General features: G+C 40.5%; 1 protein-coding gene across 1 annotated transcript in view; it reads left to right on the top strand.

Moving 5' to 3' along the window:
* The first annotated feature begins 6117 nt into the window (after positions 1 to 6117).
* Positions 6118 to 14118, top strand: part of GNB4 (G protein subunit beta 4) — a 38866-nt gene continuing 30865 nt past the window's right edge. The window contains exon 1 of the mRNA XM_058189088.1: positions 6118 to 6248. The gene's annotated coding sequence lies outside the window, so the exon portion shown is untranslated. The remainder of the gene's footprint in view (positions 6249 to 14118) is intronic.

Below are 14118 nucleotides of genomic sequence, written 5' to 3'. Positions count from 1 at the left end.
GAGCCAAGACATGCCTCCAAATCAACAACAACAACAACAAAAATGGCTTCACCAGAAGAAGATCAAAAGTTATGGAAAGGCCTGGACCCAGAGCAGAAATCGTGGGTGGGCCTGCCCATCTGCCTCAGGTCTATGCCGTCTTATTTAGGCACATTTTTGAGGCCAGGCGCATGCGTGGAAGATAGGCACATGTGTGAACTGGGTGTGCATGCGTGCAAAGCGTGCATGTGGCGAACTGGTAGTAACAAAATGTGAAACCCATCGTTGCCTGGACCTGAATCCAATTGAAAATCTGAAGAGAGGGCTGTGCACAGGAGACGCCCCCATAATCTGACAGATTTAGACCACTTTTGCAAGGAAGAATTGAGCAAAAATTCCCAAACCAAGATGTCCATCCTAAGAGGTTACCCCAAAAGACTGGATGCTGTCATAAAATCAAAAGGTGATTCAACAAAGTATACGTTTAAGGGTGCCTACCCATACAACCACCTTACTTCATGGTTTTTATTATCCTCCCCCCCAAAAAAGGTTTCAGTTTATTTATAATTGAATTGTACAACATATATTTTACATTATTGTTGTTAGTTGCGAAGTCGTGTCCGACCCATTGCGACCCCATGGACAACGTTCCTTCCTGTCCTCTACATCCTCTGGAGTCCATTTAAGCTCATGCCAACTGCTTCAGTGACTCTGTCCAGCCACCTCATTCTATAATAATAATAATAATAATAATAATAATAATAATAATAATAATAATAATAATAATAATAATAATAATAATAATAATAATAATAATAATAATAATAATAATAATAATAATATAATTTCTATACCGCCCTTCTCCCGAAGGACTCAGGGCGGTTTACAGCCAGGTAAAACACACAATGAAAACATACAATATATAGCTAAAATCAATTTTAAAAAACCTATTCAATTTGGCCCAATTAATTAAAATATACATTAAAACTATAAAAAACCCCATTTAAAATTACTAATAGTTTTTAATTTTATTCCAGTCCTGCACGGAAGAATAAGTACGTCTTCAGCTGTGGTCCCGTTCTTCTTTTGCCCTCAATCTTTCCCAGCATTAGGCTCTTCTCCAGTGAGTCCTTCCTTCTCATTAGGTGGCCAAAGTATTTCAGTTTCATCTTCAGGATCTGGCCTCCTAAAGAGCAGTCAGAGTTGATCTCTAGGACTGACTGTTTGTTTGCCTTGCAGTCCAAGGGACTCAGGACTCTTTTCCAGCACCAGAGTTCAAAGGCCTCAATTCTTTGGCGCTCAGCCTTTCTTATGATCCAACTTTCACAGCTATACATTGCAACTGGGAAAACCATAGCCTTGACTATACGATATAATATATGATATAATGCGATATGACTATAAAATATAATATTTTACATTAAAAAGTGGGAAAAAATTCTGAAGTAATTTATCTTGGTCTGCCTTTTTTGATCTCAAGAAAGATGGCCTTTTAACAGGGGTGTGTAGATTTCTCACATCCATTGTATATATTTTTTGCTATATATTGTTTTGTACACTTGGGATTTAATATACCTCTCATAAGTAATCACCATGAAAATGATAGAAATGATTGCTTAAAAGAAGCTATGGTACTATATCTGCCTCCTTTTTTTAATCATGAAAACAATTTTTCTGAGATGGGTAAGGCTGAGTTTATGTGCCTGATGCCAGGTTATACTGTTATGAGTTTGGCGGCGGTTTATATCCACCTAAATGCCTCCCTAAGACTTCAATTTTAGCCCATAGCAATAAACAGGCCTTGCATGTAAACGTGCAAAACTGTATAGCAGCTGATTAAAAATACTTATTCCCTTCGTAGTTGATTATGCCTGCCTTCCGATGGGCCAATGAGCGCTCTGCCTAAATCAAACATTTGCACACTCTTAATCTCTATTAACACGTTCCACCATGCATAGGGCAACGAGTGGCAGACGAAGTTTGGCTGGTTCTCTCAGTTCTGTTCTTGACATTGGGCATGGTGCCACACTCTATTCCAACACATTAAATACAGGTCTCCAGGGGAGAGAGACTTCGTATGCACAACTCTAGACTTGATTAATTCCATTCCACATGATGAAGCCAGATTTGATCAGGTTACCAGCTGCCCCAAAAGAACATGCATAATGCTGTGCAGTACAGGTGTAGCATTATCCTTTGGAGATACCCATTTGTCATGATTTCGTTAAATGTGATTTGATGGTGTCTTCTGCAGGAAAAGCATATGCAGTCTAATTTGACTGCATGAACTTTCCCAGAAGTCTAACTTTTAGAATAGAATAGAATTTTTTTGTTTTATTGGCCAAGTGTGATTGGACACACAAGGAATTTGCCTTGGTGCATATGCTCTCAGTGTACATAAAAGAAAAGATACCTTCGTCAAGAATCATAAGGTACAACACTTAACGATAGTCATAGGGTACAAATAAGCAATCAGGAACCAATATCAATATAAATTGTAAGGATACAAGCAACAAAGTTACAGTCATACAGTCATAAGTGGGAGGAGATGGGTGATGGGAACAATGAGAAGATTAATAGTAGTGCAGATTTAGTAAATAGTTTGACAGTATTGAGGGAATTATTTGTTTAGCAGAGTGATGGGTTTAATTCAGTATGGCTCCCAGATAATGTAACCATGCAATTTACCCTGTAGATGACTACTCACAAGTAAAATTCCTATTTATCTTCAATGGGTTAGATCAGGGGTCTATAAACTTGGCAACTTTAAGGCTTACGGACTTCAACTCCCATAATTCCCACAGCCAGCCCTACTGGCTAGGGAATTCTGGGAATTGAAGTCTAAAGTCCTAAAAGGCGCCAAGTTTGGAGATGCCTTGGTTAGATTCCCAAGAAGGATGTCATGCTTTTACACTTTTTCAGTAGAAAGAGATAGGGATAGGAAACAAGCTATAAGGTAAAGGTTCCCCTCGCACATATGTGCCAGTCGTTCCCGACTCTAGGGGGCTGTGCTCATCTCCGTTTCTAAGCCGAAGAGCCAGCGCTGTCCGAAGACGTCTCCGTGGTCATGTGGCCGGCATGACTAAATGCCAAAGGCGCAAGGAACACTGTTACCTTCCCACCAAAGCTGGTCCCTATTTTTCTACTTGCATTTTTTACATGCTTTCAAATTGCTAGATTGGCAGAAGCTGGGACAAGTAACGGGAGCTCACCCCGTTACACGACACTAGGGATTCGAACCGCTGAACTGCCGAGCTTTCGATCGACAAGCTCAGCATCTGAGCCACTGAGCCACCACGTCCCTGGCAAACAGGCTATATGCATCTAAAAATACACAATTTTATTAATTTTCATATCGGCTTGAACCTGCTTCTCTATAGTTTTGTTCTATGAATTTTGCCAAAATGGACACAAAAGAACAAGTCCAAATCTTCCTTAACAAAAGTCTTTTAGATGTCTAAAAACTTAAGATCACTGCATCTCTCTCTTCAATTGTCTTCTGCAAATTTTTAAAAACTGTTTTTCATTGGATTTTCCTAGATAGCCTCCTCTGAACCTTTTCCAATGTTTTAGACTGCAGTGCCCAGAATTTGAGTCGGTCCTGACCAAGGCAGATGTTTATTTCCCATGATTTGGATTCAGTGCTTTTATGAATACATCTCAAAATTGCATTTGTCTTTTTAGCAATTGTGTCATACTTCAGGCTCCTTTTCACAGCTACTAGTACCAAGCCAAATCTTTCCCATTCTGTACTTGTGCCTTTCATTGTCTTTTTTTTCTTCCCTGGTTGCGGGACTTTGAACCTTCTGTCTTCCCATATATTAGCCATTACTCCCACATATGTCCTCGCTGCCAGTTTTGTGATTATCCCCTGATCCCAGATCAGTAATAAAACTGCACCACCCAGGAACAGAGCTCTACATATAATAACATTCTCATTCATCCAACAATGAATCTATTTAACAGCTGTGTTATCTAGACAATACTCTACCATTTTATTAATGAGGGTGTCCTTAGGAGAGGCTTTGGCAATTGAGGTCAAGATATACTGCATTTGCAGCATTCCACCAATCTATTAAGCTACAGGTAGTCCTCGATTTACAAGAACTTACTTAGTGACTGATCGAAGTTACAATGGCTCTGAAAAAAGTGACATATGACTGTTTTTCACACCTACAATTGCAGCATCTCCATGGTCACATGATGAAAATTCAGATGCTTGGGAATTGGCTCTTATGATGGTTACAGTGTCCTGGGGTCATATGATCCCGTTTTGCGACCTTCTGACAAGCAAAGTCAATGGGGGAGCCAGATTCACTTAACAACCTTGTTACCAATTGAACAACTGTGGGGGATTGGTTTAACAACGGTGGCAAGAAAAGTTGTAAAATGGGGCAAAATTCACTTGCTTAGCAACATAAATTTTCAGCTCCATTGGGGTTACAAGTCGAGGACTTCCTGTATTAACTGTCAAAATAGTCAATGATTTGTTGGCTATAAGTCCATATTAGTTCTTGTTAATTGTTGAAAGCCTAAGCAAGCTGTCACTAACACGATGTTTAATAATCTGGTCCAATACCAGAATAAATGTCTTTCCTTTTTCCTCCTTCGCTTTTATAAATGGACATTTCCATATCTTTCTATCTTTGCAATATGTGTATAAACAATTTCATTTTGTTCAAACTTTCTCACCATTTTCTTTTTGAAGACCTTATCGGTTCCATCCAACTATGACTTTTTTCTTCTTCTTTTCCCCCCTTCTAGCCTCTTCCTTTATGTAATTGTTTCGCAATTCAGTGCTCCCCAAACCACTGCAATATATTTTATATTAAATCAGCCTCCATTCATCCGTGATCCTATCTCTTTTTCTTTTATCACACTTAATTGCCACTATATTTTGCATACGCGAAATTGAATTATTTTAAAAGATCGTCTACTTCGCTAAGATTATGCTAGCAAATCAGTAAAAAAAAAGCATTTCTTTTTCTCCTATAGGAAGCAGCAAAGTTTACATACTTACAATGAAATGTTTCATTAATCACGGCAAGACTTTTTAATACTGATTTAAATGTTGGGATTAATTTTAACCATTTAAGATGGCTTAGATGCTGCGGTTTCTACAGCATCTACAGGGAAAAAAAGTGTGGCCGTTTTATTTATTTATTTTTGTCACTCATAGATAACAGATAAAAATATAAACATAATTTGGATACATGAAAAGAGTAAAAAGGAATATTAGGACAGGGACGGTAGGCGCGCAGGTGCACGTTAGCTTGGTTAATCCCCTTTACAACCATGGCTTGTTTATCCATGGCTTATGGAATAAAGGACCAGTTGGCCGGGTTTTGCATAAAAGGCTGAAAAACCAAAAAAACCCAAAAAAACAACAACCCACAATTACGGCTTGCTTAGTCAGTGCCATCGCGGGAGATGAAATGTTCTTTATTGCATTCCTTACCATGCATCTCTCTGGTTTGTGCTTTAAATCTTATTTTGGGACCCACTCACTGTTTTGAGTCCGGGGAGGAAAGTAGCACGCAGGGAATCATTGCATTCGCGGGTAATAAAATCAATAATCAGACAAAATATGATGATGATTATTATTTTTATTATGAAATGATGATGGTGAAATTATGCGTGGTTAGCATTTACTAATAAAGGACGCCATCCGCATATGAGTATCCTGACCCGGTGCAGATTTGAGCCAGGCTCTTTCGGACGGCAAGGGAAGGAAGACCGGCTACCGCTTAATTAGATCCACCCACCAGGCGGTGGATCGAGCCCAGCCGCTCTTCTTTTTTTTTCACGGTTTGGCGGAGCCGGGCGGGGTTTGCTTAGAAGAGCCAGTCGGCCGTCCCTCTTTTCGGCTCTTTTGTCCCGCTCGGCCCTCCTGGTGGCGCGTTCCATTAGGAGCCACCCGGAGGGGGGGGGAAGAGGAGGGAGAGACGGCGCGCCTAAAGATCACCAAACAGCGAGGCTGGGGCGGTACCACCCCCGCGTAGTAAGTGACGACGGAAAGGGAGCGAGGGAGGGCGGTCCCGGCGCCTTAAAAGTTGTAGCCGCGGGCGGTGTTTCGATTGGCTCTTTCGACGGCGGGGAGGGCGGGGAAACGGAGCGTTTGACAGGCAGGTTTCCCGGCCCCGCCCCACACTCTTCTTTTTTTTTTCTTCCCCCTCCCCCTTCCTCCTCTCGCTTCGCTTTGGCAGTAGGAGGAGGCCGCGAACTGGCCTGGTCGGCTTTCTGCGCCCTCCCGTCTTCCTTTCGCCCAGGTGGGTTAAGGCAGGTACGGGGGGGCCATTGCGGCCGTGCTCGGCCCTGGGAGACGTTGGTAACGGTTCTTTCGAAGGGAAGGGCCCCCTTCCCGCCCTTTTTCAGCCCTATATTTGGGGGGGGGGGCTTGGGAAAAGCTAACCGGCGGCGCCCCCCCCTTGTGTGTGTGTGTGTGGGCTGAGGGTGTGGGGGGCGAAGAAGTGGGTCGTGGGGAGGGGAAGGGACGCCCACGAAACCCCTCGGCCGCTCCCGTGGCTGTTGGGGCTGGACTACAACTCCCATCCTTCCCGGCCAACCCCTCCTTACGTTGGGTGGGGATCATGGGCTTGCGTGTCTGTGGTGGGAGGGGGAATTATGAGGGGACGAAACTATGGGGGGGGGGAGTGCACGTGAGGATGAGAACCGACACCCCCTCCTCACCCGCCACCCCCGCAAGGCGGGTCAACTCCGTTTCGAAGACCGACATTTAAGTCCTGACAAGCCAGGATGGAGAGAAAGTTCCAGCCTTTCGCCTGCTCGAGGCCTACCTCTCCGGGTTGTTGTGTGCCTGGGAAGGGATAGAGGGACACGAAGAAGCCAAGACCTGTTGCTGTGGGAAGTTGAGGGGGGCGAAGTGCAGGTGGGGTGGGGGGTGTTATAGAAATAAACGGGCTGCCTGGCCTTTGCGGAGCGAGCGCCCAACAGTAGCCGACTGTCGGTCCCAAGGAGAGGCTGGCGCAGGGTTGTGGCGTGCGGGTTTTGTGAAAAGCCTCAGTGTGAGCTGTGTGTGTGTCCTTAGGTCCTTGGGAGTGGAGAGAAGGAGTGGAGGGGGGAATTGGGAATTAAACTACCGTCAGGGCAGCTGTACATTATTTGCTCTGTGCTGTTTTCCCCCACCTTATGTCTTGTCATCTTTAAAGGCGTTCTTCATCCCTTTTCCCAGGAAAGACGTAGGCTCCCGTCTCTTTTTATCAAGTACAGGTAGTCCTCGACTTGCAACGGTTCGTTTAGTGACTTCGAAGTGACAACGGCACTCAGAAAAGGGGGGCTTAAAATGACCGTTTTTCACAATGCTTAACAACCGTCGCAGCGTCTCCGTGGTCGCGTGATCCGAATTCGGACCCTTGGACCCTGGTTTATGAACAGTTGCAGGGACCTGGGATATTGTGTGTGTGAGGTCCCCTTTTGTGACCTTCTGACAAGCAAAGTCGGTGGGGAAGCCAGATTCGCTTAACAACTGCAATGAGTCATTTAACCACAACCATAGCAAGAAAAGTCGTGGAATAGGGCGAAACTCAATTATTAACAATTTACTCACTTAGCGACATAAATTTTGGGCTCAGTTATGGCCGTAAGTTGAGGACTACCTGTAAACAGTTAAAATGGGGAGAATTGTAAAACGTGCGTTTGCTGTAATTGTTTGAAGTGTGGCTGAAAGAGCATTGAAACCTATTGAATCAGCTTGACATGGCTGGGTGTGAACAATCCGGCTTGCTGTGCCATCTTGAGACTTTTAGTAGGTGAATGCTTGAGCACAGCGAAGTGTGTAAGAGAACGGTTTGTGTTAGAGTCGGTTGACTAGGCAGAGTAAGACACCTGTCTGCAGAAATAACTGGCTTCAAAGTGCTAGATGATTGCCATACACTTAAAAATCAACAACTGTATGTGCAGTGACTTTTACTCCATTTGTAGACATGACTGCAACACAACAAGGGTGGGGCTATGTGTGAAATTGTCTTTACTGGTCTGAAAAAAAATCAAAGTGTTTCTTTGAGGCTTGTGGCCAACCTTGAGGTGTGGGCTGGCTTGCATCTGTGGAGCTTAACCAAGATGATGTATTTCATTACAAGTACCAATAGATAACCCGTTGAATTATGTAACACAGATTTCTCATCCTCTTAAATGAAAAATATTTGGAATGTTATTTTTTTTTAAATCGTGGAAATCTGTCATATTAAAAAAAATGTCATATCTGAGTTACATCTGAAAGATCGAGTTATGGATAATTTTTTCAGGATGGTTAACCTTTCTATTTTTTACATTTTTGAAAACAATTTTATGGCAAAAAACAGTAATACAGTCAAAATAAAAATGAGAATATATGTGTGTGTTGTGTATAGTAGAGATAAAATGTTTATTAAGATTACATGGCCTTTTTCCTTTTTTAAAGTTTTGGTTTGTGTTTTGCTTTGGAGGATTTAAAGCTATACTAGAACTACTGTTTTCCAATAAAAATACATGAAAAACATGAACTAGTTTATAACTCTAGTAATTTGACAGTTTTTTTTATAGTTTCAACATGTTTTAATTTCAAAAATAGTGTTATAATGGCTTGTTGCAAGATGTTTGCTTTTAAGAATGGGGAAGGTCTGGTTAAATGTGGAAACATGTATTTGCACCATGAAATTTTGGGTCAAATTGATGCTTAAAATATTGCACTCATCATTCATGTGGAGAATGACATTCTTGTCTGTTATGTGTTTTGCATCCATGCTGAGTCACAGCAGGCCATTCTGCACATAAGGGTTTTCTGAAGTTAGAATATTTATCCTGCTAAATTGGTATAAATATTAACGCTATTCAGATTGGCTTCCTTGCTCCCAAGGGCTTCCCACCTAGAGATAGCTCAGTATTTCATTTATTAAAAACTTTATACTACACTTACATGTCTAATGAGTAAATGCTTTGGTATCTAACTGAATTGGTAATCATGCAAATTAAAGCAGTACTTTGATTCAAAAGAAAGGGGATAGCAACCAAGTAACAGAAATAGCACTATAGTAAATAAGACGTTGGTATGTCATAAATATTTAGGTGGTCACAGTGGCCTTTTTTAAAAAAAAATCCCCTAATGCCTAAAATCCAGCTGAACGGAATAAGCATTTCCATCTTGATTATGCCATATTCTTCCTCTAGATTCTAGAAAGATAGCATACTTGACTATTTCAGATAACTTTTAGAAGCATCTGATTATTTTTTTTCCAGCTAATGTTTAGGAATTGCCTCCTTTGAAAGACCAGAGAAAAGAATACTTTGCAATCAAAGATGTCTTGATGAATTCTGGGAAGATACTATATTAGAAGTAGAGAATGTGATCGTGGAATTGGGAGCATAAAACAAAGCAATCCTGTCACTCTGATTGCAATATTCATGGTAGCTCCACATGTAGAATTGGGCAGAGTTGTGGTTATATAGGTAGTCCTCGATTTAAACTACAGTTGAGCCTAAAATTTATGTTGCTAAGCGAGACAGTTGTTAAGTTTTGCTTCCTTTTATGACCTTGCATCACTGCAGTTAAGTTAGTTATACGCTTGTTAAATGAATTTGGCTTCCCCATTGACTTTGCTTACCAAAATGTCACAAAAAGTTGTCACATAAATCCTGGCACACTTGAACCGTCATAAATACCTGCCAGTTACCAATTATCTGAATTTTGATCACATGAGTGTGGGGATGCTGCAGTGGTATAAGTGTGAGAAACACTCATAAGTCACTTTTTTCTACGCCATTGTAACTTCGGATAGTCAAATATTCAAATAATATTTTTATTATTTATTATAAAATAAATAAAGGCCATCACTCTGCTAAACAAATAATTCCCTCAACACTGTCAGACTATTTACTGAATCTGCAGTAATTAATTTAATTTAATTAATTTAATTAATCGTTTCATAGTTCCCATCACCAATCTCTTTCCACTTATGACTGTATGACTATAACTTGTTGCTGGCAATCCTTATGATTTATATTGATATATTATCATCAATTGTGTTGTAAATGTTGTACCTTGATGAACGTATCTTTTCTTTTATGTACACTGAGAGCATATGCACCAAGACAAATTCCTTGTGTGTCCAATCACACTTGGCCAATAAAATTCTATTCTATTCTATTCTAAAATAGTTTTAAGCAGAGAACAGTCTATAATTATCAATTCAGAGAATGCAGAACCCGGGAATGAGGAACAGTTTGAAATTAAAACAGGAAAAAGAGCCAGATTAAAATAGGGGGTATTTTTGGTAGAGAGTGAAAGTAAATAATATGACTTCAAGTCCCAAAGATGTTTTTCAAAAGGCAATTTGTAGTTCTCAAGAAGCTGCTTGGATTAGAAGCGAAACGTTTTCAAGGAAGGAAAACCAAGAAAGTCCAGTTGCCTTTTGAAAAGCAACCTTTGGGACAGCCATGACCTGGATGACTGAGAATCTCCATCGACAATAGGATTTCAAGCTAATACTTGCATACATAAATGATAGGATGACGATATTACATTGTGTCAGACTTAATTTTACATTCAGGGGTTTGGAACACATGGTGCATGATGCCCTATTTAGGGTTGTGGGAAGGGTTGCTGTGTGCAGATTACCCATTTCTGTTTTATTGCCCCTGACAATGTGGAAGCTAGTATAATGCTTACAAATATTGGGGGATGGAGGGTCCTATAGTTTATAGGGCTAGAACAACAGCCTCCTCCCCCTGTAGAAATGGTTTGTTAAGCTTTTCTAAAATGTATTGGTTGACCTAATATTTGATTTCAATTTTGGACAGTAGCCTTATTTAATGGGCTTTTTTAGATAGTTAATGGCACTACTGCTGTACAATTAATGATCTGTTTGTGGGGGGAGGGTTGCACAAAGTCCAGACATTTTCATTCAGAGAAGCCCTTCAGTTTCAGGAGATTTGTAGTGGTTGTTCCTCTTCCCACTTTTGCCCACTTTTCCAATAATATTTAATACATTTTGAGGATTAGAACAAGGCTATGTTAATTGTCACGGTCATTGTTAAATAGATAATTCTAGCAATTAAACATAACAGCATAGTGTTTTTCATATATGCAGCCAAAAAAAACCATACCTAAAAAAAAATCTTATGTATTAAAATTGCCAAAATATACAACAACAACAACAACCTTTTTTTTTTGATGAGGCCTTTCCCTGGGTCCAGTAATTTTAGGCAACTATAACCCAGTCTCTAACCTTTATTTCAAGGGAAGATTGTTGAGAAAGTGATGGGAGTAGTAAATGCAGAGCACCCTTATAAAATAGTTTGTCTGGATCCTTGATAGTTTGAATTCGGACCAATATAGCATTGGTCATTCTGGTTGATGGTCTTTGTTGAGATCTCAATAGGGGCATTGTGCCCTTTCTGGTCTGTTTAGATCTCTTAGTAACTTTCAGTCATGTCAACCATAATATCCTACTGAATTGGCTGTAGGTAGGGAGTAGACTGGCATAATTGTATAGTACTTCCTTCCTTCCTAAGTGGGCAGTCCTGGGCAGTGAAAGGCAGAGAGGTCAACCTAGCGATTGCTCTGTATTGAGTACTACAGGTTTCAGTCTCTGCCACTCCTGAAGTTGAACATTTGTATTAAGCGAAGGAGAAGTCATTCAGTTCGGGATGTGGTGTCAGCAGTGTGCTCATCGCTATCTGGTCTTTGCTCGAGATCTTGTGGTGGTCTTGTCTCAGCATCTGTAGCCTTGGTGGATTGGATGAGAAGAAAGTAGCCCGAAGTAGAAACCTTCACAAGATGTGAAGGTGCTCTTTGTGGTGAAACTCATTTGGCTCCTTATTGGCTTCGTGGGCTACGGACAGCGTAGATTCCCGCTTGGAGGAACAGGTTTTCCTAAAGTTGCAATTATTGTTGGATAGGTAGGTGGACACTGAGTTGATCCAGGGCAGGGCTGAAATGCTTCTGGTTTGGACTGGATCACCCGATCTGGTAGCGATGGTGTCGGGTGATTCAGAGAACCGGTAGCAAAAATCCCTGCCCCCATGCCCAGCTGATCCACATGATCATCAGATCATTTTTTTACTTTTTACTTTTTACTTTTTACTTTTTACTTCAGAGGCTTTTTTTTACTTTTAAAAGCATTTTTTCTTCAGCCAAAAAATGCTTTTAAAAGTAAAAAAAAAAGCCTCTGAAGTAAAAAGTAAAAAAAAGTTAAAAAAAAAGCTCAGCTGGGATTGTCAGAACCTTTTAAAAGCATTTTTTCTACAACCTCTTCGGCTGAAGAGGATGTAGAAAAAATGCTTTTAAAAGGCTCCTCTGGCGATCCCAGCTGAGTTCAAATGCTTTGAAAAGTAAAAAAAAAAAAGTTGGCCACGCCCATCCAGTCACATTACCCCCCCACCAAGCCACGCCCATAGAACCTGTAGTAACAAATTTTACATTTCACCTGGTCCAGGGGTTGTTGAAGGGCTGGTGTACCAATGACAACAGTTACCCATATCCTTAAGCCTGGTTAGGTGGCTCAGTGGCTAAGACGCTGAGCTTGTCAATCAGAAAGGTCGGCAGTTTGGCAGTTCGAGTCCCTAATATACGTCTCCTGTGTGAGCAGGGGGTTGGACTAGGTGACCTCCAAGGTCCCTTCCAAATCTGTTACTATTATTAATGTTGTTATCATTTTAAGATATACCCTTTACATGGGGATGCTTTTGAAGACAGCTCAGTGCTTAGCTACCATTTTATTTATAAAACAAATTTATATAGCATTCCAACTAACACATTGGTGACTCTGTCTTAGTCATACACTATTAAAAAAATCCACCATGTAATAAAACCCATTAAAAAACCCTCCATTCCCCCCCCTGCCCCCGGCAGCAACAACACAGATCAGTCATTTGATTGGCTCCATCTTCATTAGTATGAAATATAGCAGCCCATTTATTGAGAATGAAACCTGCCATGATCTTATAACCCTGGTCTTGTAGGAGGTACACATTGGTTGATAGTAGACTTGTAATTACAATTGAAAATGCTGGGGTGCTATTGGCACAGCCCTTAATAGCTTGGCACCTGGGCACCTGCAGAAGTTCCTGCTTCAAGTAAAACTGATCCATCTAATATATGTGTCCTGAATTGGAATATTGAGCCCCCCTATCTAAGGTCCAGCAGGAGAGGGAGACAATTTTATTATTTTAATTGGCCAAATCAAAGTCTGGATCTAATTCCCATTCGGATGCTGTGAGGTAATTTGGAATGGGCTGTGCCTGCAAAAAAGCCTTTAAATATCATATCGCAAAAAATCTGCTTGGAGAAGTATGAAAGAATTTTTCCCAGTCCATGACAGAGACTGGTAGAGAGTTAATAAGAAATGTCTACTTCAGGTTCGTTCTTCCGATGGGGACAATACTAGCTATTAGAGCTGAGGGTATACTTACTTTTACCACAGAATGAAATGACATTATCTGTTAATTTTTTTTGTTGAATAAATGATTGCAAAATTAAATTTTCATACAGGTTTTTTTTTGTTCAATTGCTTCACCTTTACATACTATCTGAATGAATATAAAATATTGAGAGGCCCACATATGTTAGAAAAAAAGTACATGAAAAAGCATTATTTGCTTTTCCGCATAACTGTATTTAAAACTGCCTTTTTCAGGCACTTTAGGGGAATGAATGAAAGTAATAGCATAAATGTTGGAAATTCATAGAAACACTGTTTGAAAACATGTTCAGATTTGTTTGATTTGGGGAAATTGTTTGCGTTACATGGAGGGTCATTCTCACTCAGTTGACTTCTTAGCTTCCTGGTGTTACTATACAAAGCATCTTGCTGGGCCTGCTGTGTCCAGGCGAACACCCATCGTGCCCTTTAGTTTCAGACAGGATATTACAAAACAAATTAACTGTTCATAAGAGTCTCTATTAGATATTATGCATGGAAATTCTTTAATGTCTGTTGCAATCATAGTTCATCTGAAAGATTTATGTACAGCCGCTCTGCTGTGACTACCTGTCAATCTTGTTACGATACTGTAGAGTTTTATTTATCAGTGAAAATGGAGTCAAAATGATTTGAAGAAAAAGAGAAATTAAGACTCAAATATTGGAATTGGTTTCCAATAAGATATTAGGAAACAAACTACTGGCTTCTCAAATTGATGCAG

The sequence above is a fragment of the Ahaetulla prasina genome, chromosome 6, assembly GCF_028640845.1.
Source record: "Ahaetulla prasina isolate Xishuangbanna chromosome 6, ASM2864084v1, whole genome shotgun sequence".
In the NCBI taxonomy this organism is placed as follows: domain Eukaryota; kingdom Metazoa; phylum Chordata; class Lepidosauria; order Squamata; family Colubridae; genus Ahaetulla; species Ahaetulla prasina.
This window is presented reverse-complemented; position numbering and strand designations above follow the sequence as displayed.